General features: G+C 41.3%; 2 long non-coding RNA genes across 2 annotated transcripts; one reads left to right on the forward strand and one right to left on the reverse strand.

Annotated features, from left to right (window-relative positions):
- Positions 1–126: 126 nt before the first annotated feature.
- Positions 127–1,369, reverse strand: LOC134297062 (uncharacterized). The gene is made up of 2 exons (XR_010003792.1): positions 716–1,369; positions 127–632 (listed from the first exon to the last, which is right to left on the reverse strand). It is a non-coding gene; the product is annotated as an uncharacterized LOC134297062 (long non-coding RNA).
- On the forward strand, positions 1,370–27,320 carry LOC134297063 (uncharacterized). The gene is made up of 3 exons (XR_010003793.1): positions 1,370–1,691; positions 2,686–2,815; positions 26,187–27,320. It is a non-coding gene; the product is annotated as an uncharacterized LOC134297063 (long non-coding RNA).

Consider the following 27,320-nt stretch of genomic DNA (forward strand, 5'->3'; position numbering starts at 1 on the left):
TACAATGAAAACAAAAGTGGGGTTTTTTTGTTTGTTTTGTTTAGAATCCCACATGAACTGCGGTTTAGTAGGAATTGTGCCATGGATTCTTCTGAGCATTAATGTCAAAGACAGAACGCCACAAGATAAAAGATAACAGAGTTTATTGGAGTTACAGAACCAAAAATGCCCGTAAAAGACAAGGGCTAGGCAAACACTGGCCTTAAAAGTAAAAAGAGACAAGAAAAACGTTCAAAAGATAAACCGAATTAAACCGGAGTTTAATTCGGACTAAATCAAAACAACTTGCTTCAGCCTGGAATTAAACAAACAGAAGCTGGTGAACAAAAGGTTCAAAAGAATGCAACTAATTGGCAGCAGATGCTTCTCTGCTGCCAAAAACTATGTTTGAGTAACTTAGAGGTTACTCCTCCACACAGCAGGCAAGTTCCCAATACAAACACAGCAGACGAGGGTTGAAGCAGTCAGCGTAGTCCCAGTTCGTTCCGAAGGTCGTAAGGCAGATGCAGACGTTTGTAGTTCACCAGTTCCAATGACAGACACAGGTAGGAGAATCCGAGGCCGTAGTCAGTTCAGTCCGTAAATCCAGAGTAGCAGATGGCGTCCGTCAAGAAGACGACGGAAGGTCAAAGCTATTAAGATTAAGCAGAGGTTGCACAACAAAACCCCACACAATTCCTCCCGCCGTCTGAGCCCAATGTCCAGGATAACTTACGTAGTCAGCAAACGAATCACACCCGTCTTCAGGAAAACTTCCCACACAGATCCCAAGCGTTCGTCCAGATTACCTTGCCCAACGCAATTTGCTATTGCTCCCAAACCCCATTTTATGCCAGTTACAAGTCCTCATCGCTATCAGCTGTTCTCCTTAGCCCGGGCGTTTCCTCATCACTTTCCTCATCAGAACTGGAACACCTCTGACTACGCCCCACAGCATCCCCAGCTGTGGATCCCGTCCCATCCCTCCAGCTTGTCCACGGGTCTAATCCTGAAGGTCCCCAATCGTCTTCCATAGTATCATTGCCAGTGGCACCCAAATCCTCCCTTACCCGAGTCCATTCCATATCATCTTCTTCCGAGCTAACCACCTCTTCCTCCATTCTCTCAGTAAACCCCTCAAAAGAATCCTCGTTAGATGGTTCTGCAAAGATATCTCGCAGCCGCTTTCTTTCTCGCTCCTCGAGAGTATCTGACTCTCGAGGAGTCTTGCGCCCACGTCTCCCAGTAGTAGAGCCATGAGGCTCAACCATAACAATTAATGAATGCTGCTTTGAACAGATCCCCACATAGGAGGGGCATTTCAGAACAAAATGTACATGCACCTTTAATAAATAACTGTCTTTTATTGCTACCCTATAGAATCAACCCCACCCTCAAAAGGCTTCCCCACAACTTTCCTGTATAAGATGTATACAGCTTTCTCCCACCTTCCTTTTTAAAAAGATGTTGAGTGGCAGCTCTGACAATTGTTCCCAATATTTTGATTACAGAATTGCCCTGTTATTCCAGCAAGTCTGAAATTAGATACAGGTGCAAATTAACTGGCTAAGTCACAAGTGCATTAAAGTTGGTAATTTTTCTGTCAAGAGGCATGTTGAAAGGTTGCCGAGAATTACGATAGCTGGTTGGAGCCAACTGCCTGGCACAGGTGTGCCTAGAGTTGGGAAAACATTCCCCTTGGATGATGTGAGGTAAGCATTTATTTTGCATGTTGCCCTTTGGGTGGTGAGAGAGAAGGTTTGGGAGAGAGAATTTTATAAACTAATCAGTAGGGATAGCTGGGATAGTTAGTATCTTTATACAGAAAGAGGTCAGAGTTAAATGTTAACACAGTCCCTCAATGAGATGAAGGGGCAGGTAATGAGGCATTTTATGTGTGTACATGAAAGGGAAAAGTAGAGCTTGGAAATTTCCATTTTGGGACTATAACTCTAAATGGCTGTGCTGTCTGGGGATTCTGTGAACTGCAATCCAAAAGGAGATCTTCCCTGAAGAGCTTAGAGACTTGGCAGGCTTCTACAGAGAGATATGGTCCTTTAAATAGGCCCTCATGATTTGGACAGGTTGCAACCATACTAGGAAAATTCCTCTATGTGGGAATAGAGAAATTCATGAAAAGGGCATTGTATTAAGCCTAGTTCTAGCATTATTATTCCAGAAAGAAGTTACTGAGTTGACAGCAGCCCATCCCCTGAGACTTCAGGGCCAAAATATGAGATTACAGGCATTTCCTCATAATGTTAAAAAGCTGAGGCCAGGAAAGATTGGCAGGTGAAGCCAGATCAACTGATTATGGAAACAGACAGAGTTCAAAATGTAGACAAAGCTCAGCTGACAAAAGTAAAGAATAACTACATAGCTGGTCAAATGTGCTCTTTAGATGTAGCCTAGTGATTGTCAACAGCTTAGATTGGGCAGTGGTGGGAAAAGCATAGCCGACAGCCTATATGTGGCCAAAGAATACCCCACTCCCTGATGTGTTCCCCAACTCTTTCCTGCAATTTTTAAAATGCCTTGTCATGATTTTTAGATAAATTTTTCCCCAAACCATGCCCAAAGCTTAACAAATTTGACACAAAAAGGTTGACATGCATGCACATATTTTAAAGCCATTTCACATGAAAAAACAAACAAACATTTTCTTCTGACCATGGTGTTCACCCTGAAATTCTCATTCTTTCCTAGACCCACAAAAGCAGAATAATTCCCTGCAACTTCAGCTGGTGTCCTGCTTTTTGGTAACCCTTTCTTGAATGGAGATGGAGCTGTGGTTTCCTTAGCCATACTCTCAGGGCCCTTCTAAAGGGGACAAAAGGTAAAAGGAATCAGCATTGAAATTGCCGGCTCTCTTTGCTTTTTTGTGGCCAGGCAGGGGTACAAAACCCCACCTGTCTGTCTGGGGGGGGGGGGGGGGTTGGCTGGCCACCCAACCATGCCAACAAGTGACAAATCAGGTATATTCCAGGTTGAAACGGAATAATGTGTAGCATCATCTGGACATCTGTTTTGCTGTGTAAATGAAATCTTAAGATTTCTGGATTCACTCCTAACCTTCTTGCACTGAGAGAGAAGCTTTGAAGGGAGATTCAAAGCACTTGTTGAGACCTGTAATTCACCAAGGAGCAGCTTTCAAGGCAAAAAAAGAATAAGCGCTATATTAGAACATCTTGGGGAACTATCATTCAGGGAAGTGTAGTGGAGTTTTGCAGTAAGGAATTATATGAACTTTAACAAACTACAATCCCCAGATTCCCCTAGGAGTTTAAAGTGGCATCAAACTGATTTATTTATTGTATCAGAAGCAAATCAAGGGTACAGTTGTAATGTATTTAAAACACAAACAAAGTTAAAAACTTGGATTATGGTCATGGTTGGTCCTGAAAAGGTCAGTCGGTTTGTTTGTTTACTTGGTTGCATGCTGGAAGTCGCTTCTGGTGTGAGAGAATCAGTCATCTACTAACATGTTGATCAGGGGACACCCGGATGTGTTTTGATCCTGTGGGGAGACTTCTCTATAGAATGGTATAGTGCAGAACATTTTTTAAAATCACTACTTGTTAAGGAAATCCAATATAATACAAATTTCTCAAATTTTCTAAGGATGTTTGACAAATAGAGAGAATTGCGCATCAGACCTTCTCATTCAGTGGCGTAAAGTTAAGACAGTCAGTGGCATGTGGCTAGTAAATCATGTTGACTGAAGGATTCTGGGAATTGCAGTACAAAACTGTAATGATTCTCAGCTCTGCTTTAAAGATCCTTGGGGACATAAAACAGAACATCTTTTAAATAAAGCATTATGTGAATTAGCCTGGTGTTAATGTGATAAGGAAAACATGTTCAGGAAATCAAAGGGGATATTCACATCCTGGCTTCATTGTGCCTATGAGGAAGATATAAACAGATGGTGTAACTCTTTAATTAAATTTAGTTAAAGTGTTTCATGGGACTGAAACACCTGATTATATAGGTTCCTGATCATAGCAAGGAGTGTAATCATGTTCAGCCAAGGAGAATAGCAGCCACATTTCTACTCTTTCCATCAATGCAGGGAATTTGAACCTATAATGGGTGGAACCAGAGCACATACTTCACCTTTTCTTCTTTAAATTCCTGAACACCAGAGTTTTCATACATTATTCTTATTATTTCTCCCACCTCAAGAGAAAGTTCCCAGAACCTAGAATTAATCCTGTGAGTTGGGCAATTATCTTCTTTGCTGTTTCCTCTCCCAAAAGCAAACTTTTCACTCACAAAGACTGTCAGCTCAGTGCTCTCAGCTACCTAAACTATTTGAAATATTCTAGCCAAAGTTTCTATGCAAAATGCAAGGTTGCTTCAGTATATTACCTCCACCTAGGGAAATTGGTACTATCCACCAAAAGCATAACATTAGTTTTAGAAGTTGCATAAGGAGTTGTAAAAAAAACCAACAACCTTTTTTGGAAGTCCTCCCATCTCATAGGTTTGTTCCCCAGTGCCATCAATGCGCTTACAGTGCAAACCATAGAAGCAATGTTGTCGATACATCTGTGCCTCTTGAATGCCTTCTGGCCAAGGCAGCTCTGATGCTCAAGCTATGGGAGTGCACCTGCTATACCTCATTTCACCTGGGGGCAGCTGGGCTGTATGCTAAACCCTCTCTAGACATCTGTAGATCAGATACAAACCTGCTGTGATCCTGTATCAGCTTTTCCTGTGTCAGTTTAGAGAATATTCACAGCACCAAGTGCAGCTGATAAACACTAACAAATGGCATCCAAGGATGCCCAAGTATAGCAGTATGCACAGTTTAGTGCTTCTAAATACTGAATTCCAATTTTAGTTCATAGGGACTGGGAATATAGTTGAGCAAGGTTGCTTCTTCTTGCTAACAGTTATGCTCTTTTAACGTCAGGCATCAGTAACTAACCACCTGGGAGTGATTTTTATAACATCACCCACAAAAAGTAAAGGACACTTCACTGAGCACCTTTTTTCTAATAGTTGCTATATCAGGTCAAAACCTAAGGACAGCCTAGTCCATATTTCTTCAGAAGTGTTAAATCAGTCAATTACCACAATGCTAATGCAGCTAATCTGACACCTGAAGGTGGCAATAACTAGACAGTCAGAAGGACCTGGATTATTTATTTAATTTATATCCCACTTTTCTCACAATATGGGATCAAAGGCAGAATTCTTCTGAATGAAGCGGAGAGTGTTTGAAGATTGGGACATCTGTAGGGACACCAAGGTGCTTGTTTATAAAGCTATTGTCCTCCCAAACGTAGACGTGACACTCAACTCCTGGAATGATTCCACAAGTGTTGCCTCTGAAAAATCCTGCAAATCTCTTGGGAAGACAGGCAGACAAATGTCAATATGCTGGAAGAAGCAAAGACCACTAGCATCGAAGTGATGCTCCTACGCCATCAATTCCACTGGACTGGCCACATTGTCTGAATGCCCGGTCACCGTCTCCCAAAGCAGTTACTCTACTCCTAACTCAAGAATGGAAAACAGAATGTTGGTGGACAGGGAAAGAGATTAAAATATAGCACCTCTGTTCACTGGTCATGCTTTTATTCTGTGAAGCTGTGTTGTAGAGTTGATATATTAATTTGTTGTGATTGTTATGTATTTTATATTGTTGTATTTTATATCGTATATTTTAGATTGCTGTATTTTGGTGTATGTTGTTGGGCTTGGTCCCCATGTGAGCCGCCCTGAGTCCCCTCAGGAAGATGGGGCAGGATACAAAAATAAAGTTATTATTATTATTATTATTATTATTATTATTATTATTATTATTATTATTGACACAACAACATTGTATGACACAGCAAACAAGATAGATATGCTGGATTTCGTATCACAAAATCACAAGTCGAACACTTCCCAAGTGTTTAGGACTGTGTGATGTATCGTAAACTGAAGATCACAGGTTTGTACCCCGTCCGTGCCTCCACTCCCCCCCCATAGGTGTTGTGGTGGGGGGCTTAACTCTTCCAATGATGCTGAGAGCTGTGCTGGCGGTCCAACCAAGCCAGAGAGGTCTCAGCTGAGGAGTGGAACTAAGAGCACCTAACCCATTAGCATTATGGTGAATCAAACCAAAACGAAGTCTATACTGGCTCAGTCGTCGCCCAGGATAAAAAGGACCTTGGTGGATGCTGCCGATTCTGGACATCCATTGACAAGTGGGCTACGGAATCAAAATACAAATGAACAGTCACAGAAGCGGCAGAAATATACAATGCCAGAAAACCGCATTATTATTATTATTATTATTATTATTATTATTATTATTATTATTATTATTATTATTATTAAGATGGGCTTAAAGCTAACCTCAAAAACTGTGGCATAGACACTGAGAACTGGGAAGCCCTGACCCCTGAGCACTCTAACTGGAGGTCAGCTGTGACCAGCAGTGCAGTAGAATTCAAAGAGGAATGAATGGAGGGAGAAAGAAAGGGAGAAACATGCCAAGAGGAAGATGTGTCTAGCCAACCCTGACGAGGACCACCTTCCACTTGGAAACAGATGCCCTCACTGTGGAAGAACATGCAGGTCAAGAATAGGACTCCACACTCACCTACGTACCCACTTTTCTCATGTCCTTCTTCACAGAAAGCAACATTTTGGTTTTCTCTTTTAGAGAAGAAAGCAGCTCCATGGGATTCGATTCCCAGCAATGGCTGCCAATCCATCTTCAAATGAATGCAGACCAGTGTTTAGGACTTCTGTAACCTTGTCTTGGGATGTTTCGCCTACATATCTTTGACACTTTGAAATGATCAGTGTAGGTTTTCTTCCCATGAAATTTTGCTTTAGATTTTTTAAAGGGCTTTTTAATTTAGATTGCACCAAAACATGACAGTATGGTTTAATAAATACTGACCATTCTCAAAAGGAACATCTCTCATAGATTTTAAGAAAACTTTACAGCATATAAACTTGAGATGGCTTTCTGAGTATGAACATAGATGGATTGCTAGAGAACAGAGGAGAGGCCATGGATGGTACAAGGAAAGGGAAAGCTCTTTTTCTTCCCCTAAAATGAAAGTACAAAGAAGTGACATTTCAGGGTCAAACTAGCCAGGACATCAAACATATCACAGGGGTGCCGGCACTGCTGAGTGCCAGTAAACAGAATTGAGGGAGGGATGATAGGGAACATGCAAGGTTTAACCTTTCCCATCATTATCCACTGAAAAATCCCACCAAATATGTCCTTCAAGGCATCATTTATTAGAAGGTTGTGTTTGTTGCAGTAAACAACCTTAAGTTTTTTTTGGAAGTAGAAGTATTTTTGCATGAAAGTTGCAGTGGAAAAATATGATTGTATATTTTCAAAGGATACCTTTCAAACTTCTCAAGGAGTTGTGTTAAGCAACACACCTATCATACAATAAGATGGCAAAAATTTAAAAACACAAGGCTAAGCCACATAGTGGCCTAAATCCAACATTATGCTAGTGGCTGGTTATTCTCATGATGAAACATTCTTCTCCTCTTCAGTCTTTTTAAGTCCTTTATGGCACCTTGAAATATACACTGAAGGTTCTCCAAACCACAGTTAAGTTTGAAGCGCTTATGAGGGGCAGCAGGCACAGGAGAATGGGGTTGGGAGAAATGTCCCTTTTCCTAGTGTTCTTGGTGGAAGTAATTCTGTCACCAATAAAACTTTACATGGTCCTGCTTAATAAATATATACAGTAGAGTCTCACTTATCCAACATAAATGGGCCGGCAGAAAGTTGGATAAGTGAATATGTTGGATAATAAGGAGAGATTAAGAAAAAGCCTGTTAAACATCAAAATAGGTTATGATTTTACAAATTAAGCACCAAAACATTATGTTATACAACAAATTTGACAGAAAAAGTAGTTCATTACACATTCATGCTATGTAGTAATTACTGTATTTACGAATTTAGCACCAAAATATCACAATGCATTGAAAACATTGACTACAAAAATGCGTTGGATAATCCAGAACGTTGGATAAGTGAGACTCTACTGTATATGCAAACATCAAAGCAATATAATAAAATACAAAAAAAAACCCTACCAAAAACTCCAAGAACTGCTGTCAGGAACTAAAACACGACACCCAATGATCCACACATAATGGGCACTAAGGTAACAAAGATTTAACATCTCCTATAGAACCATAGTTACTGTTTTTTTAAAAGAGGTAAAACCACAGGAGAAACGACAATGTGTTTAACATTGGATCCAATTCCCAAGAGGTAGCAAAGCAAAGCAGATATTTCACATATCACAGATGGAGCCATCAATTATGATTAAACAAGGTAGTAAGCATGGAGCCTTGTGTTCAGAATATCATTAGTCTTATAGTTGCCAGGAACTGAAAGTGAAAGGCAAAGGGCACTGAGTTCTCCACAGGCTGGTAAATCCATGCCATTTGTCTTAACCACCTATGGCTTTCCATTACTAGGAGCAAAATGCTAGGTTAGGTGAACTTTAGAGTGAAAAATATTTAGACAGATTTTAGGGGTTACTCATGAATAATTGAGTGTTTTTTGTTTTTGTTTTGATCTGGACAAGCATGAGTAACTTTCTTCCTTCTGGTTGCTTGTGTGCCCTTTCCTTTTGCCTTTTCTTTCAATCCTGTCTGTTTCTCTGCAATCAGACATTAAAAATATGACTCAGGCCAGTACCTAGTCCAACATGCTGTTCACACAAGAACCAAACAGATAACTCCAGGAAATGCACACATTGGACACAAGTGCAATAAGACCTTCTCACTTGTGTTTCCTGGCAATTGCTTTATGCACACTGCCTCAGGAAGTTAGTGTGATGCCAAACACATGAGGAATGATTCGCTGGTCAGGAAGCAGGTAAGATTGTAGCAATCTGCAAAGAGTGGTGGACTGAAAGAACAAGCAAGAAGCTCTTTAAATCAGTAAAGGGACAACACTGAATGCTCTGTGGCAGTAATAAATGATTGCAATGTTCTGCTTGCAATGGGAATAATAATAATAATAATAATAATAATAATAATAATAATAATAATAATAATTTATTCTTGTATCCCGCCCCATCTCCCCGAAGGGACTCGGGGCGGCTCACATGGGGCCTTGCCCAACATCACAATATAAAATCAAAACAAAAACACAAATTTACAACAATAAATCAACAATATCGGTAAAACAATCGAAAAGGACAATCTTACAAGATGAAATGTTAAAACAGGTATATCAAACACAAGTCTGGGCCGAAAGGTGAATGTGTCAAATCGGGAGGAGATAGTTACATAATTGACATAGTCAATGAAGTACTATAAATGACAATAGTGACAATAAAAGGGCAGATCAGTGGGTCTATTATTACATAGGCAATCTTAAACCAACAAAAAGTCACTCATCAAAAGCTTTCCGGAAAAGCCAGGTTTTCAGATTCTTCCGGAAGGAGAGGAGGGTGGGGGCCAGCCTAATCTCCCTAGGGAGCAGGTTCCAAAGCTGGGGGGCCACGACAGAGAAGGCCCTCTCTCTCGTCCCCACCAACCATGCCTCCGAGGGTGGTGGGAGCGAGAGGAGGGCCTCCCCCGACGAGTGAAGAGATCGTGCGAGTTCATAGGGGGAAATGCGGTCTCTAAGGTAGGCGGGTCCCAAACCATTTAGGGATTTGTAGGTAAGAACCTGCACCTTGAATTGTGCTCGGAAAGTAAGTGGCAGCCAGTGGAGCTCCTTAAACAGAGGCGTTGAACGTGCCCTGTAATTTGCTCCAGTTAGAAACCTGGCTGCCGTGCGTTGAACTAATTGCAGTTTCCGGACCGTCTTCAAAGGCAGCCCCACGTAGAGCGCATTGCAATAATCCAGTCTAGAGGTAACTAAGGTGTGGACCACCATGGTCAGATCAGACTTCTCGAGGTATGGTCGCAGCTGGCACACAAGTTTTAATTGTGCAAAGGCCCTCCCGGCCACGGCTGACACCTGAGCTTCAAGCGTCAGCCCCGAATCCAGGAGGACCCCCAAGCTGCGGACCTGCGCCTTCAGGGGGAGTGTGACCCCGTCAAGCACAGGTTGCCACCCAATACCCCGATCGGACTTTCGACTGACCTGGAGGACCTCTGTCTTATCAGGATTAAGTCTCAGCTTGTTCGCCCTCATCCAGGCCAACACAGCGGCCAGACACTGATCCATTATCCGAAGATCTACTTTCTGGAAGGGCCAATTTTTTCATTAGATACTCTGGCTGCCTTTTTTAAAAAAAAGTCATGACTCTTTCATGAATATCAATTCCCATAGTTTTTTTTTTCCATGTCAGGAGCAACTTGAGTCGCTTCTGGAGTGAGAGAGTTGGCCATCTAGGTTCTTCATATTAAGAAAGGTTTGCCTAGCATAACTTATTTTTGAGAAACTGAGTTTAGGGAAGTGGAAGACCTCTCTGTCTGAGAATTCTACAGGCCCACCTTAAACCCCAAGCCCCAAAATTCTGTAGGAGGAACTGAAAGTGGGAACCAGAGCTTTAAGACCTTTTCACACGGGGCTAAAATCAGCAGCATGCACTGGTTTAGCCTGGGTCACCCACGGAGCCTGCTGGCCCCCATCAAATGAAGCCAGCATGGTTCCATGGATGAAGGAGGGTGGATCCGGCACATGCCTCCACCACAGCAACACGGAAGGACTCCCATGTTGCCATTGAAATCCACAGGGGGAAGCCGCACACTCCAAGTGCACTCTACGTGCACTCCACGCTGTACCCATCTGATTGCCCTCAGCTGGAACTGGGCAATGTGGGTTGTGGGGTGCTGGGTTCCCCACACCCCTCGATGAAGTGGAGCACCTCTGGCAACCATGTGACAATGTTGTTAATGTTATATCATCCAAGGACACAGCAAATCATAGGGGAAAAGATTCCATATCAATATTAGGAATAACTTCTTGATGGTGATAGTTGTTCGGCAGTATAATATCCTGATGCAGAGTGTGGTGGAGTCTTCTTCTCTGAAGGTTTTTAAGCAAAGGCCAGGTGGCCATCTGTTGGAACTGCTTTGATGTGTGAACCTGCATGGCAGGGGGTTGGACAGGATGGTCCTTGTGGTCTTTTTTCAAGTCTATGATTCTATAAGATGGTTTTACCACACAATGTAGCTATGTGAGTTAACACATAAGGCTCAACTCAAAGTTAGTCTCCATAAAAAGTGACCCACTGAAATAAATAGGAAGTGTTTTAAGTACAATTAATACAATCTCATTTACTTTAATGGGTCAGCTCAAAGAAGGACTGACACTAATTTAGTCCATAGTAATTTCATCATGTAGGTCAGTGGTCCCAAAATCCAAATAATCCAGGTGTTTTGGACTTCAGCTCTCAGAATCCTCAGCTGCTGTGGCCAAGGATCAGGGATTCTGGAAGCTGAAGTCCTGGAAGATCAGAGTTTGGAAACACTGATGTAGGTCAAGAAACTGAAATTGAGGTAGAAGGCAGCACAATCCAATTGTATAATTATGGACCTCATCAGATGGCCCTTTGAAAAGTGAGGAAAAGTGGGGGAAATCATGGAGCAGCATAGGGAACTGTCACACTGTGTTCCATACTGCTGGGGTTCATGGTATGACATTTCCCATGACATTTGACCGCTGTCCCCCGCTTCCTTTTCAGCTCTTCTGTGTTTTTCTATGAGGAGTTGGGTGTATACTTGACTCCTCTGGGCTCTGTTTCTCTCTGCTACCTTTCTGCATTGTTGGCATGGAGTCCAAAACACTTGGAGGAGCACTGTTTGAGAAACACTGAGTAGATAATTGAATACAGTCCCAAAGACTCTGGGGAATTCTGTTTCATTCAAGGGAAAACTACGATACCTTGAACAGAATATAAAAATAAGCTTCAGAAAGGGAGTGTCTGCCTCTCTGACATATCCTGGTGACATTATGCTGATTTAGGGGAGAAAGGTGCTTCTGGTTTGTTTTTTAAAAAAACATCATAATCTGTTCTTTGATTCTGTGTCCTTCTGGATCATTAAGAAAATGGGTGGCAATGTTGTGTTCCAGATGTAGTTTCCAATTAGCTTTTTAACTGTAATGCATTAGGGAGTTCTAAATTATTATCGGCTCCAGGGCCAAGAATAATTAAAATCAGCAACTCATAGCAGGCTTGGCAATTTTTCAAGGAAAAGAATAAAGTTATAGCAAGCAAAGACATACATACTTGGGTGCTTTTCCTACTTTCATCTGAAAAAAGATGGGAAAAGCCAACTACCAAAAATCTCACAAAATGTAAACCTATTATTATGCTGTTTTGGTGACTATATGAATGAGAGATTTCCAAGTCATTCTTTCATTGACAGTAATACTCAAGTCTGCAAGACTCAGGGTCATGTCTTCCTGGATTGGGTCTACCCATCTAGAATTAGTCAAATCAAATGCTCACCTTTTTTGGCTAAATTATCTTGCCAAAATAGATTCGATGGCGCATTAGACTCGAGTAAAAATGAGTCTCTTAGGTTTTGTAATTTTGTATGCAAGAATAGATTTTTATGAATTCTAAAATGATATTCAATAATTTGCATAGGTTAAATATTTGTCTCTTCATGTTGTTTTTGCTACCAAATTAGCTAAAAGCAAAGAAGTAAAGCTGTAATTTTATGTGTACCCTCCTGTGAGAAAATCTCATTGAACTCAGTGGATCTTACTTCTAAGTCCATAGGAACCGCATATGCAAAAAATGAAGTCACCCAAAAATTAGAATAATATGACTAAACTGAAAATAATTCTGTCATCCACACAGTCTTGGAAGCCTGGAGAGGACTGGGGCAGCCTGCCTGCATAAGGGCTCTCTGAAGGGAAACTCTGCCTAGTTTAAGAGGGGAAGAGTCATACTAACCATGCCCTATTAAATGGCAAACTTAAAAAATTAAATATTGCCTGTACTAATAGCAGCTAATTTTCAAGGATGGTTCCCACATCAGATAAGGGAGTATCAAATATAGTTTTAAGACTTACTGAGATTTTTGGACAATTGCATTTCAAATCTAAATGAAGAACAACAGAGTCATGCTAAAGTCTTCCCCTCCAGTATATTCATTATAGTGGACACATGCTGAGAACAACATTCATCCAGATTTTGTTGTTGCCCTTGTTCCTACTTCTTGATTTTAGTAATTTTCTTGTTGGTTAGAGCATAGCTTTTTGCTCTCCTTTGAAAAACATCCATGTGTTGAAATATAGGTTGCCAGGTCAGAAGGATCCCTCACTGAAATTTCAATACTAAAATCAAAGACCAAGAGAATTTGTTCTTTCCCTCAAATTGAACTCATTTTTTTCTAGTATGAACTCAGGGTTGAAAGCTTACCCGCCTCCACATTGCTTTTCCTTTCTTTTCAAATAAACAGTAAACTGCTCTCTCCAAGTTAATTTCTGGCTTAGCTATAGTTGACCTGCATGCCTATGTCTCACTAAGAATACTTGAGGAAAATATCTGTGTGGCCACGGTGACTTTACATCTTTAGTCTGCACAGCTTCCCATCTATTTTTACCTGTGTCATTGATTTCTCAATAGCGCACTGCTGCAGGCTATTCTTTAAGACTGTCACCTATTAGCGAGTTAACAGACTGTTCTTTTTTTTTTTTTTTTTTGCTTTCCTCTTTGAATACCTTAATTATAATTTGAAATCAGCTGCTCAAATTAGGGGACACAGTCAGTATAGCTCCTTACATGACTTAAATATTTCCATTAAAATTCTTTCATGGCTTTCTTCCCTACCATAATTATTACTGATAAATTAACCTCATTGAAGAAGCATGCTTTTGTTGTCATCCAATGTAAACTGTTTGAAAGCATGACTATTTCACAGAGTACCCAAGAATATAGAAATATAACAGTGAATCGCTGCTAGCTTTCACTTCTCACATGAAAATTGCCATTCTCCAATGTGAAAATTCTGTTAGAAAGTATCCAGAGGTCAGATTCTACTTGTTTAGATGTGCTTCTTGTTTGCCATTCTCGTCTTAAGACTTCATCACATTGAGGCTCAAAACATGGGCAACAGTGGGGGGATTTGTCAGGCAGCATGGCAAATCCATGGGGCAGTGGGGGAAACACGGATCACCTGCATCACTGCTTTCCCCATCACACAGGGGAAAGTGGAACTACCCGGCTTTCCCCTGTGCTGGCACCACTCTAAACAAAGAAAAAAACGGGAAACCTCCTGTGTTCTCTAGGCTCCATCCTAGGATGCTTCCAGGATGCATCCCCACTGGAAGTAGCCCAACGTTATGGGATAGGCTCCATCCTGGAAGCGTTCAAAGATGGAGCCTAGAGAACACAGGAGCTCTCTTTCCTGGCTTCTCCTGGAAGCGTCCTAGGGCAGAGCAAGAAGGTAATGTGATGAGGTCCTTAGTTAACATTTCTGCTATTATGAATGGTCATTAATCTTAAACCTTAGGCAAAATGTTCAGAAATCTAATTTTGACTGACTGACTGATTGATTGATTATTTAAATAAATTTCTTGGCCATTTGATCCCATCACTTTTCTCTCTAGCTTAGCTTGAAACTCAAGGTGACACTGAATGTTTCAAATGTTGCAAACTGTTAATCATGCAAAGGGATATTTCCTTCTATTTCCCATTGCAGTCCCTGTGATCCCTCCAGATTTGCTCTGGTGGTTTCTTTTTCTTTCTTCAAAATTTCCCACCCAAGTCAATTTTAATTTTGCTGGAAGACAGACACGGCTGGACACAGTTGAGGAACAAAGACACAAACTTGTTGTGTCTGACAATCCAATTACTTCATATAGTCAGCACATTTTTTTTGTAGAAGTGTTCCTCGAATTCATTTTATAGCATTTGGTTGTTCTCAGTGATACGTTTTTTTTCTTTAGTGTACATTATTTTGAAATTGATCAGTGGAAGCTAACACAGGCTGAATTTGAAAATCTAATTGTCAAGGCAAATATGTCTGAGGAAAACCAATTGTAGAAAGGAAAAATTGTTTGTTTGTAGGAACTATACATTTTCCTTCATTAGCCTAGGACTGATTCTGAAGGTTTTTCAAAGTCAGAAGACTTGCCCCTCCACATTTCGTGTCTTTCAATACCTCTTCCCCCACATACCCCACCCAATTTTTATTATAAAACTGCCACAGGTTGAATATCCCTTGTCCAGGATGCTTGAGCCCTGAATTGTTTGGAATTCCAGATATTTTTTCCAGATTTTGGAATTCTTACATTTGCATATATATACTATGAAAATTTTGGAGCTGAGGCCTAAGTACAAACACAAAATTCATTTATTTTTCATAAACATATACGCTTTATACCCATAGCCTGAAAGTAATTTATACAATATTTTAGTAATTTTTTTTACATCAGCTAGCTATCCATGTGGGCCATTTTGGATTTTGGGATGCACAGCCTTTACTGTGTGTTTCTTCCCTGTAGTTGGGAACTTTCCATTTTTTACATGTAATTCACACTATATAAATTAAAATAATCAGTTACAAATTCTAGTCCCTGCAGGGTGTGTTTGTTGGTTTGTCTGCATGTATAGATTTGTTTTGTTTTGGGGGGGGGGGGCAATGTTAAACCTTTTTAAATATCTTCTCCATTTCTGCTGGCCCAGGGAGAACAATATTGAAAAATGGAATCCTTCCAGCTTCACTTCTGAATAGTTCTGGCCTTGAAGGCTGCCTTTGCTTATAAACTCAAAGAAGGATATTTCTGTGGCTAGCATGAAAGGATATAGATAGTGGAAAATAAAATATTGTTTGACAGAAGGGTTTCCTTGCGAGTGTATGCCTTCAAAAGCAACCTCAGATAAGGATAACATGTCTTCTCTGAATGGATGGGGCCCAGATGCCACCTGCCCACATGAAACAGCGACTACATAGCAGAAAGTCCTGATTGTCTGCAAGAATGCCCCTTGCCACTAGCATGAAGGCACTTAATATCTCCTTCTACTCGTATCCTAAGATACTTGTGCCTTTTTAAAAGCACATTTACTGGCATAATGGAAGGTTTTGCCAGCATATATCACCAACTGAATTCCAGCCACATCTTCACATTTACCAGCAGAAATTTCTGAATTGTATTTGGAGTTCAAAATGGGTTCCCAACATACCTTGTAGCATGTGTGATGAATCTGTGCCTGTTCTAAAGTTGTTGGACTCCAACTTTTCTCTGTCTTAGACAACAGGGCCATTGGTCAGTGAAAAGGAGAACTGAATAACTGTAGATCGGGTCTAGGGGTGAGATGATGGTTTCATTCATGTCTGCAGGATTCATTTCAGAAAGTTTAATTGAGGGACTGGTACTCTGCTCCACAACATTTAAACCGTGGAGCCTCATGTTCTTTGATACCAACCTGGGGTTTCTGACTGCAGAATAAATATTTCTAATTATGGAGTTTTCTCTGTTTACCCAACGTTGTTGTTGTTGTTGTTGTTGTTGTTGTTGTTGTTGTTGTTGTTGTTGCTGTTGCTGTTGCCATGAAACTGAAGAGAAACTGAAGGTGCTGAATGACTATCTTGATCCAGTAACAGTTTGGGTGAGAATCTTCTCTTAGATCTCCCATCTTCAATTTCTGTGTCACTTACTGTTCTCCCTTTAAGTTCCTGCTAAATCCTTTTAAGTTCCTGCTAAATGTGATAGCACTGGCTGATCCACAGCTGCATGCCACCTCACAAAGATGGATTTATAGTATTTTCATTTTGTAACCTGCTTTGTAATTTGAGATTTACCAAAAATGTACTTTAAACCTTTTGGGGCAACTCATTACCACAAACAAAACCTCCTGGAATGAAGATCAGTGAGACGGATGTTTCCCAGGCTTCATTTTCAGCAATGATCCATTAGAGCCGACAACTGTTTCTAGGCCATTTGCTTTTGCCACAGACAGGCTGTCTCAGCTCCAAAGAAGGATTTTTGAGCAACTACTCACTCGTTCCTCAGTTCAATGGATTTTAATCCTGAGAGATAGGAATCTGGGACAGCAGCATGGCGTAATTTAGAAAGAAGGCAAGACTAATAATGATATTAAAATATTACTTTACCTCAGAACATATTCTTTGAAATCTGTTATGGGCTTTTGTCAGGAGTAGAAAACAAGCTACCTTTCATATGGAGACTAATGCTGAACATGAAAATCTAAGCTATGAGAAATTATGTCTATTATACATATGGAAATAATATAGATAAGATAGCCAAACATTACCTCTACCTCTTTACACGGGGCTAAATTCGGTAGCATGCACCAATTTAGCCCTGGTCACCCACTGAGCCGGCCGGCTCCCCTCAGATGATGCCAGCATGGCTTTGTGGGTGAAGGAAGGCGCATGCCACCGCCAGAGCTCCTGTGTTGCCATTAGAATGCATGGGGGCAGTTGAATGCTCCACATGCACTCACGCTTCTCCCATCTGATCACCCTCGGCTGGAGCCGGGCAATGTTGGGCATGGGGCAGTAGGTTCCTCACGCCCTTCTATGAAGCAGAGCACCTCCAGCAGCCATGTGACAAGGTCATATATTCATTGTTCAGGCATTAGTGAAATTGGTTGTGTAACCAAAATGGCACAATTTCAACACAAAATGGAAGTTATCAACAAGCTTTCAGATGTATAAGGTTTGCAAAAATATAGAAATGAAACAGGAAAAAGAACTTAGAAGAGAAGACTCCCAGACCAATTCAATGTGGTCTGAATATGTTCAGTGTCCTGGGTTGTTGAATGTAAGGCTGAGCAGGAATGGAAAGTCGGTGTAGAAGGACTGCAATGAAATTTCTGGGAGGAAGGTATGGCTAACTAAAAGGGTGAATAAAAATACTCCACAACATGGAAATACTATTTAAAGTGCAGGTGCTGATGGGATGGATTTTATGTGGTCTTATTTGCCATGATGTCAGCTTTGACTTATAGCAGCCTTATGCACAACAGAGGTCCAAGAACCCCTGTGCTCTGTTCAGGTTTTGCAAACTCAGAAATGTGGCTTTCACTAATTAATAACTTATAATGTGATCTCTCTCTTTCCCTACTGCCTTCCGTTTTACCTAGCATTATTGTCTTTTCCAAAGAATCATGCTGTCTTGTGTCTTATGATATATAAAAAGTACAATAGCTTCAGGTCAGCCATCTTTGCAACTAGTGCCAGTTATCACTTGATTTGTTCTAAGATCCATTGATGTGTCTTTTAACCAGCCTACTGTATTCATAGAACCTTTTATTTCATCACATAATCATTGCCACCACATCCAGTTTTTGGGGTGCAAAATTGGTATTTTGTGATCTTCACATAATAGTCGCAGAGACATTTAGGGCTGATTCGCCCTTCCTTCCTTCCTTCTTTCTCCAAAAGCATAGCAGGTTAAAAACTATAAAATTGAGGTCTCTGGAACTCCACTCTTCTCTCCCCCTCCTTCCTCCAAGGCAAGACAGTTTTAAAAAACCTGAAATTGAGCTCTTTGGAGAAAGGAGGGAGGGGGAAGTTCCTGACACCTCCATTTGAGGAACTGCCTTGTTGTACCTGGACTGTTGGGAGCGCTTTGGTTGTGTGTCTCTGCATGGCAGGAGGTTGAGCTGGGTGATCCTTGTAGTCTCTTCCAACTCTGTGATTTTGGAAGTGGTGCACTTCCTTATACTGCAGGCACTCAAGGAAAATCTAGATATTATTAGGCTGCCTGAGACAAATAGAGATGATATTGCACCTCATCCCACAACACCTGAAGTATCGTGCTTAGTTATGTATCTAGTCTTGAAGGAGAAGACCTAAGAATGAAGCATATACCATTTCCTTAACAATTGCCTAGCAGCCAAGATGTGGCCAAAAGATACTGCTAACATTTTGAAATATATGTTGGTAGAATGAAACCTGTGAAAGACATTAAGACATTAAATGAGCAGAATTACTGTATATAGTTGGGTCTGATCTCAATGGCCATTCATTCCTTTTTGAAAAATCAAAGCATATTTAACAAGGTTATTCTTAGTTTTGGTAAGCAGTGCCAGAATCCTCCTCCCTCTCTTTTTTCTGGAATAGCTGGACAGTCTCACAAGCTTAGATATAAACAAACACTGATGCTTTTGTTATTTACCGAGATACAGAATTTATGTGCCAGCAGGCTGGTGATGTTCAAAAATGATTTTTCTTGTTTGCTTTGCTCTGGTGCATTATAACTAGAGGAACAGTCTTCATTCTCAAAAAACAAAACAAAAACATTCTCTTGGTGTAGTCAAATACAATCACTGTACGGATATTAGGAAATGTTGCATTGGTTTATGTACATATAAACGTGTATAATTTTTTATTTCTGTTCTTTTCTATTACTGAGCACATTTAAAAATAAAAAATGGATAGACCAAAAACGTTCCCCAGTTTGGAAAAGAAAATGAGCTTGTTGTTGATAGCGGTGTGCCTTATCATGGGATCTTTTGTTTAAGATTTTTTTCTCAGTGTGGGGCAATTCTCTGTGTTGCCCTTTTACAAATGAAATTGCTGGCTTTCTCTCACTCTTTAAATTATCTCTTAACATATATAATGGTGGTGATTGCAGTATAAAGGAATTGAATATAATTTAGACTGTGTTGTTTAGAGAATAAATAAACAACATCTTAGGATATATTTCTTAGCTCTGTGGTGATGCACTATATCTCAGAGACCTCTGGTAATGCACTGCTGAGAAAAGATAACAGTCAGGTCAGATTCTGGGCCAGCTTTGAAAGTTCCCATTTGATTGCTTGGCTGCTAGTAGTCCCCCACAGCATTTAAATGTCTCAATCAAGTGAGCAGCCAGGAAGGCAGACTCTTTCTGTGGGCAGGACAGTTCATGAACATCCATAGCTATGCGCTATCTAGGATGCAAGCCAACCTAAAGCAAGGCACAATTTGGCTTCCCTTCCCATCTCGGTCTTAGCACAGCAAAAGCAGCAGCACCGAGATTAGAACGCTGCTGGATTCGAAAGGTCCCATTTTCTCCATTAAAAAGTCACTTTGATAAAACTCCAGGTTCTTTAATTTCAGAACTTCTGCATAGAAATTTGCTACAACAATCACAACTTTCTATGTGTGTTCATTGGGGTGGGTGGGTGGTAGGGTCGTGGCTAAGGCAGAGATTGCACAGTTAAGTCTCCTGGTTCCCATGGCAACTGCTTTGGTATCGGAGCTCAAAAAAACCCGATATCATTGCAATGTTGACAGATTCTGATTGACTGTTGATACTGGTTGGCAGGAAAAGAGGAGTTGTCCCAACAGGTTAATATATTTATTTCCAGAAAGAAGACAAGGATACACAAATCAGATTCCTGCTGCTGTTAAATTTCAAGAGCTCCAGAAATGAAAGTTCATATTAACACAATTTAGTACCCAGTGGCATAGTAGATCCTAGTTGCCTTGTATTTATTTTCTCTGATGGGCTGTCTACTAAAACTGTTGCTTGATCACAGTTTTTCCCATCTAGATGAGATGTGACTTTATGCATACTGGAATCCTCCTAATTGCCACAGAGGGACTTATTAGTGGTACCAGCTGAAATGCCTTATGTCCCAATCAGAGTAGATTGATTTAAAATTAGCGACTTAAATCACCAAGTGAAGCTGTGATTTAAATCATCAATTTAAATCAACTTTTCCATTTGTTCTTGAGTTATTTTCCAGAGGCAGGGACGTTCTCACTGGTTAGTATAGCCATGAATACATGTTCATTTGCAATTAAACTCAACATGCACACAAATGCAACACTTTTTAGTCTACCTTGGAGGATACACTAAACCGATATGCATATATTTGGCCAATTATACAACTTAATGATGCTGCACTTTTTATTTATTATGTATTTTTAGTTTGTGGGGCACATTTATTTTAATCCAAAGTTCCAAGAATCACCCATAAGCAAGGACTATTTTTGTTTATCTGTTTCTTTTATTTAATATTGATACCCTCCAGATAAGAAATGTCCTTTGAGTTATTTACATTAATTAAAAAAAACAAAGAACTAAGGACACCCAAAAAAAACCATTCTAGATGCCTCTCAATTGGAAGTCACACAGCACCATCCAGAAGAGCAAGAAGGAACATCAGCCGGGAACTTGGAAGGAAGAGGCAGCCTTTGCCTGCTGTGGGCTGTCTCTGAACTGAGCTCATGGTGCAGACTGAGGCCCTAACTGAAGGAAAGGTCTGGACTCCCATCAGAAATACCTGCTTGCCTCCAGAGGCCGGGGACAAAATGAGAATGCCTGCAGTGATGGGGTCACCACCAAAATTGGGTTCGCCCCTTTGGGGGGGCCACTTCAGGGGTGCTATGAGGGTGAAGGTCTGTCCCTTTGCTTGACTAACCTCAAGTCTATTACTTTGTCTTTAACATCTACATCACCTGATTTTTCATAAGATTTTTGTTTGTTATCTGTTAGCCTGCCCCATATAGGAAGGATGCATTTCCTAGAAGAGGGAGGGAGTCCTCAGATTCATGGGGCATTGGAGTCATACAGGGCAATGGAAGATGTTGAAGGAGGAGACAGTCTTAGTACATACAAAATGGGGAGTGAAATAGGATGCTTATTGCCCCAAACTGTCTCATATAGCAAATAGCCTGGAAACCTAGGGTGACAGTCCCCCTAGACTGAAAATGCTGCTCTTGAATGTCAGGTCAGTAAATGGAAAAACAATTGCCATCCAGGACTTGATTCTGGATGAGAATGCTGACCCGGTTAGTATCAAAGAGACCTGGCTAGAGGAGACCGGGGGAGGGGGAATCTCTTTCAGCTCTGCCCACCAGGATTCTCTGTGCAACAGCAGGCAAGGCCTGGGGGTGCGGAGGTGGAGTTGCAGTGGTCTATTATGATTCCACCTCCCTGACCAGGTTCCCCATCCCACAGTCAATGGCATTCGAATGTATTTACCTAACGGTGGGCAGCTGGGACAGAACAGGAATTCTCTTGGTGTACTGCCCACCCTGCTGCTCAACAGTTTCCCTTCCTTAGCTAGCCATAGTTTTCTCAGGGTTGGTTTTGGAGTCTCAGCAGCTAATTGTGCTGGGAGACTTCAACATCCATGTTGAGACTGCCCTGTCAGGAGTGGCTCAGGACTTCATGGCCTCCATGGCAACATGGGCCTGTCCCAAATGGTGTCTTGCCCTACCCATGATGCTGGACACACTTCAGCCCTTGTTTTCTGAGCAGGATGGGATGGTGGTGGTTGTGGTGTGGGCGAACTTGTCACAGTTCTGTTGTCATGATCCAATCACTACCTGGTCAAGTTTAGACTTGCTGGGACTTCAAATCTCCACAGGGGTGGGGGACTGATTAAGATGGTCCATCTCAGGAGGCTTATGGATCCAAATTGATTCCTGATGGTTCTTGGGGACTTTCCTGTCATCTCAGCACGCAATTCTGTTGAAGCTCTGGCTGATCTCTGGAATGGGAATATGGCCAGGGTGGTGGACACAATCACTCCTGGATGTCCCTTTTCACAGAGTAGAACCAGACCAGCCCTTTGGTTTTCCAAGGAGTTGGAGGAGATGAAGCGAGATAAAGACTAAAGTGACATTGGCAGAAAACTTGAAATGAATCTGACCAAGCACAGGCTAGAGTGTATTTGAAAGCCTACTCCACAGCAATGGAAGCAGCTGAGAAATCATTTATTGCTGCCACCATTGAATCTGCAAGGAACCATCTAGCTGAGCTGTTTGAGTGGTCAGAGCAGAGGGCTATCATATTCTGATCTTAATGGTCCTGAGAAATTTCTGATAATTCAACAGCCTGCTGTGAAGAATTTGCATGGCACTTTGTAGATAAAGACTCTCAGATCTGTTCTGATCTGCTATTATTGATACAGTTCCAATGGATGTAACTCTGGCTCCTGCTTGTCCAGTGTTGATTAATATCTTTCACTTTGTGCAGCCTGAGAATATGGACATGATCCTTGGAAAAGTGAGAGGTACCACATGTATTTTTGATCCTTACTCTTCCTGGCTGATCAAACAGGCCAGAGAGGGACTGGCAGAGCGAGTGAAGGTAGTGGTCAATGCTTCCTTGAAACAAGGCAAAATTCCCACTTACCTAGGCAGTTGAGAGACCTATATTTAAAAAGCTAATCCTGAACCTCTCTATAATGGCCAGCTATTGGTCAGTGTCTAATCTTCCATTTTTGAGCATGGTTTTGGAGTGTGTGGTTTCTGGATGAAATGGATAATCTAGATCTACTTCAGTGTGGTTTCAGGCCTGGCTATGGAGAAGACATCTTTGATTGCCTTGGTGGATGACCTGTGCAGAAAGCTAGACAGGGGAGTGCGTCCCTGTTGGTTCTCCTGAACTTCTTGGTGGCTTTCGATACCATTGACCATGGTATCCTTCTGAGTCATCTCACCAGAAAGGACTGGGAGGCACTGTTTTGCAGTGGCTCTGGTCATTCTGGAGGGCTGCACCCAGAAGGTGATGCTGCGGGACTCCTGTTCAAACCCCTGGCAATTGTCATGTGGGGTTCCTCAGGGTTCTGTTTTGTCTCCCATGCTCTTTATCATATATATGAAACCACTAGGAAATGTCATCCAGAGCTCTGGAGTGCAGTGCCACCTCTATGCAAATGACACCCAACACTACTACTCCTTCCCACCTAGAGCCAAGGAAGCTGTCCTGAACCTAAAACAGTGTCTGTCAGCCATAATGGACTGGAGGGCAAACAAACTGAAACTGAGTTGCTCCTGGTCAGTTGAAATAGGGATCCAGCCTGTGCTGGTTAGGGTTACACTCTCCCTAAATTTGGGGGTCCTCCTGAACTCAGTGCTGAACCTGGAGGCCCAGGTTTCTGCAGTGGCCAGGAGGGCATTTGCACAATTAAAACTTGTATGTGAACTTTAGTTACTTCCCATCTGGATTACTGTAACACACTCTACATGGGGCTGCCTTTGAAGAGTGCTAGGAAACTTCAGCTGGTCCAAAGAGCTGCAGCCAGATTGCTAACTGGGGCTGGCTACAGGGAGCAGACCACTCCTCTGTTGCAGGACCTCCACTGGTTGCCAGTTCGTTTCCAGGCACAATTCAAAATGCTGGTTATGACCTATAAAGCACGATATGGCTCAGTTTCAGGCTATTTGTCTGATCATGTGTCCTTATATGAATTTGCTTGGACCCTGAGATCCTCAGGAGAGGCCCTTCTCTTGGCCCCACCCCCATCTCAAGCCCGGTTGGTGGGAACGAAAGAGAAGGCCTTCTCGGTGGGTGCCCCTCAACTCTGAAACTCCCTGTCCAGGGAAGCCAGAATGGCCCCCTCCTTACTGTCCTTCTGGTGGCAGGCTAAAGCCTATTTATTCAGCCAGTCTTTTAAAAAAGAAAGTTTTTAAGATTAAGTAAAGGCATTTTTTTTAAAAAAATGTTTTTATTGTTTTTAACTGAATGTTTTAATACCAAAGGCATTTAATCCTGTTTTAATATTTGTATATATGTAGATTTTAATTTGTATTTAAATGATTTCAATGTAAGAGTCTTCTTGTGGAAAGAAAAAGCAGGGTATTAACAACAACAACAACAACAACAGGTGACTGATTAGCTATTTTCCATTATAGAAGTACAAAAAGTGCTTTCTGACTAATTCATTGAAATAGCAGGTACAGAAAATAATGTTATGTTTCTTGGTGAAGGGGAAAATGGAATGACTTCATTTTTATCCTAACTTTCTCCAAGAAAAATCATAGTCCTTTCCTTTTCTCCCACTACATTCCCTTCTGTATTTGTGGAGAAATTTGAAAGATGGAATGGGGGAAACTGAGAGAGCCTATCCTGTATTGAAGCTCCTTCCATGATTGGAGTGGGACCTTCCAGTTGCTGGAGAATAGCTGACTACAGGGAGGAAAAATTTCCCTTGCTGCAACAGTGTCACTGCCTGCTGATGTATTTCTGGTTACAATCTATGTAGTCCTATATGGTTCAAGTCAAAGTTAAATGAAGGATCATATGTGAGCCTGTCTGAGGTCTTCAAGGGAGGCCATTCTCTCTATCTCTCTACTCTCATAAGTACATATTGTGGAAGGATCTTTCTAGGTTCTACTCCTAGGCTTTGAAACCCATTTCCTAGAGAGCTTAGACAGGTTCCTACCTTGCTCACCTTCCATAAGGAGGTTTTTTCCTTTTTTCAGCAGGTCTTTGAAGGCTGATTACTTGGCAGGTTCTGATCTCTCATCTAAGTAGCTGACCCTACTAGGTGGGATCTGTTGCCAACAGTTTATTTAGAACCATGACTAATAACTATCTTTCTCTTCTTGGAATCAGAGAATGCCACACGTAGTATAGCATGAAGTTGTTGAAATTGATTTCCCTTTGTTAATTGATCTCCAAGATCTGATTGTTTAGGAAAGAATTTCCACAGTTGAGACTCTCCTTAGGTGGATTATCTTTCCTACCACCAGAAGGTGTTCTTCCCTGAAGTGCTTCAGGTGCTTTTTATGGTGTTATGTATGTGTTCCTACCTCATATCACACTTTGGCCAACACCGTGTAGGCAGCTCTAGAGGGCTGGTATATAGTTTCAATTCATTGCAATCACTTATCTGGGTAAACAAGCCCTTTCAGCTTTCCCGAATTTTGTTATAAAGAAATGAAACAGAAAGGAATATCCCTGGAAGAGTCAAACAACAAATGTAAACAGAATTGTAGGAGATGCACAATATTAAATCACAGAGCAAATTGGAAGGGGCCTGTAGGGCATCTATTCTAACCTTCTGTTCTGTGCAGGAGTTTTAGAGCGAGTACATTCTCAACAGAGTCTTATACAGCGTCTCCTTGGAGACGTCTAGTGTGGACAAGATCAGATATCATTACATGGGCTGTAATTTAAGCCCATGTAACCTAATTTTGCCCTTAGGAGCAACAGAGAACAAATCTTAGCCCTTAGGTTTCAGAATGGACCTCTGTGTGTGTGTGTGTGTGTGTGTGTGTGTGTGTGTGTGTGGAGGGAGGTTTGCGTATACAGCCATACAACTATTGGTGCTTATTACTTTTGTCCTAAATGAAGGTAAGTATGAAGTGTAAAATATCAGAGTCAGAGAAGTCGTGGATGTGGACAGTATAGTGATAAATGGACATATTTCCCCACCACTGTGCATTGTTCACATACAAAAGAAAAATATCAAAGGGGAAGAAGATAACAGTGGGTGAATAAAGATCCAGGAGGTATATCAAATATTCACTGGACATTAAATGTATAATCCTGGGTAGATTCCACTGTAAATTGCTAAACGCTGTCTTTTATTCCCTTGTAGGGATTATGCAGATTTATTGGAACGTTACAATGATACCCAGAGAATTTTCTTTATGTATGAAGAAAAATGTTCTTGTTGAGGTAGATAGTCCTCAAAAAGTGCTTAAAGACAACTTGAACACACAATAATCTGCTCAAAAGTTGGGTTTGTATCCAGATCTTCAGAACTTCCATGAAGGGAGCAGAACAATCTCATTTTTGGCTTCCTGCTTTTGTTGATTAGCATAACCGGCTGTTGAGAAGCACAGCAGGCAGGCGATGACTGTCTGCTAAAGAACCAAGAGCTTTTCCTCTCATCTGTTTGGTCTTTTTGCAAAAGGACTGTAGGGGCTTGCAATTTCATAGAAGGTCACCCTGGTATATAGGAGCTGTATCTAACCAAGAGGAAGCTATGCTACCTTTTACTGTCCATTTTAAACTAGCCTGCCCACTACTTTGTGGCTCAGAGGGGTATTTCTTAGTATCAACAATGTGCTTTAATTAAACTGTTAAAAACACTAGTTCAGCTGTTGCATTGCAGAAGAAAGATAAAAGCACAGCAAGACATCTGTGTGTAGGAAAAGACTATGCAAAATATAAACACCTGCCTTTTGTTGGTGACAAGCTGTGGAAACATAAAGAGGACAGGTGCTCTACCTCCTGGCACTCAGATATTTCTCTGTGCCCTTTAAACATTCTCTCCAGAAGGCCCAATACTCCTCCCCGGCTGCCTTCTTTCCGGAGCCAGGACAGCCATGCTGTGTTGACATGGTTTGAATAAAACAGCCCCAAGATCTATAATAGACTTTTCCTGTGACATTTACTAAATCTTTTTGAAGTTCCCTTCTCTTTTCTGCACTAAATATCAGTTGCCCAAGATAATCTATGAAGCTTGTAGCCTGGCCATTAAGCACTCCTCTTGTGACTGGGTTAATTCGCAGCAAATTACAGAGATTGCGGAACCGGCAGGCAGCAAAGCACTGTAACATTTTCCTAAGAAAGGGAGAAAGAGCAGGGAACAATAATCACACTCCTTTCCTCAAGGAACAAAGAGGCTAGGTATCCTAAGGTGACCGGAATATGATCATTACTGGGCTTCTGAACGTTGGATCAGCTTTTGTATGAATTTATGGTGCCAGGTTGAATATAACAAAGA

Source organism: Anolis carolinensis, chromosome 1 (genome assembly GCF_035594765.1).
Source record: "Anolis carolinensis isolate JA03-04 chromosome 1, rAnoCar3.1.pri, whole genome shotgun sequence".
NCBI classification, from domain to species: Eukaryota; Metazoa; Chordata; class Lepidosauria; order Squamata; family Dactyloidae; genus Anolis; species Anolis carolinensis.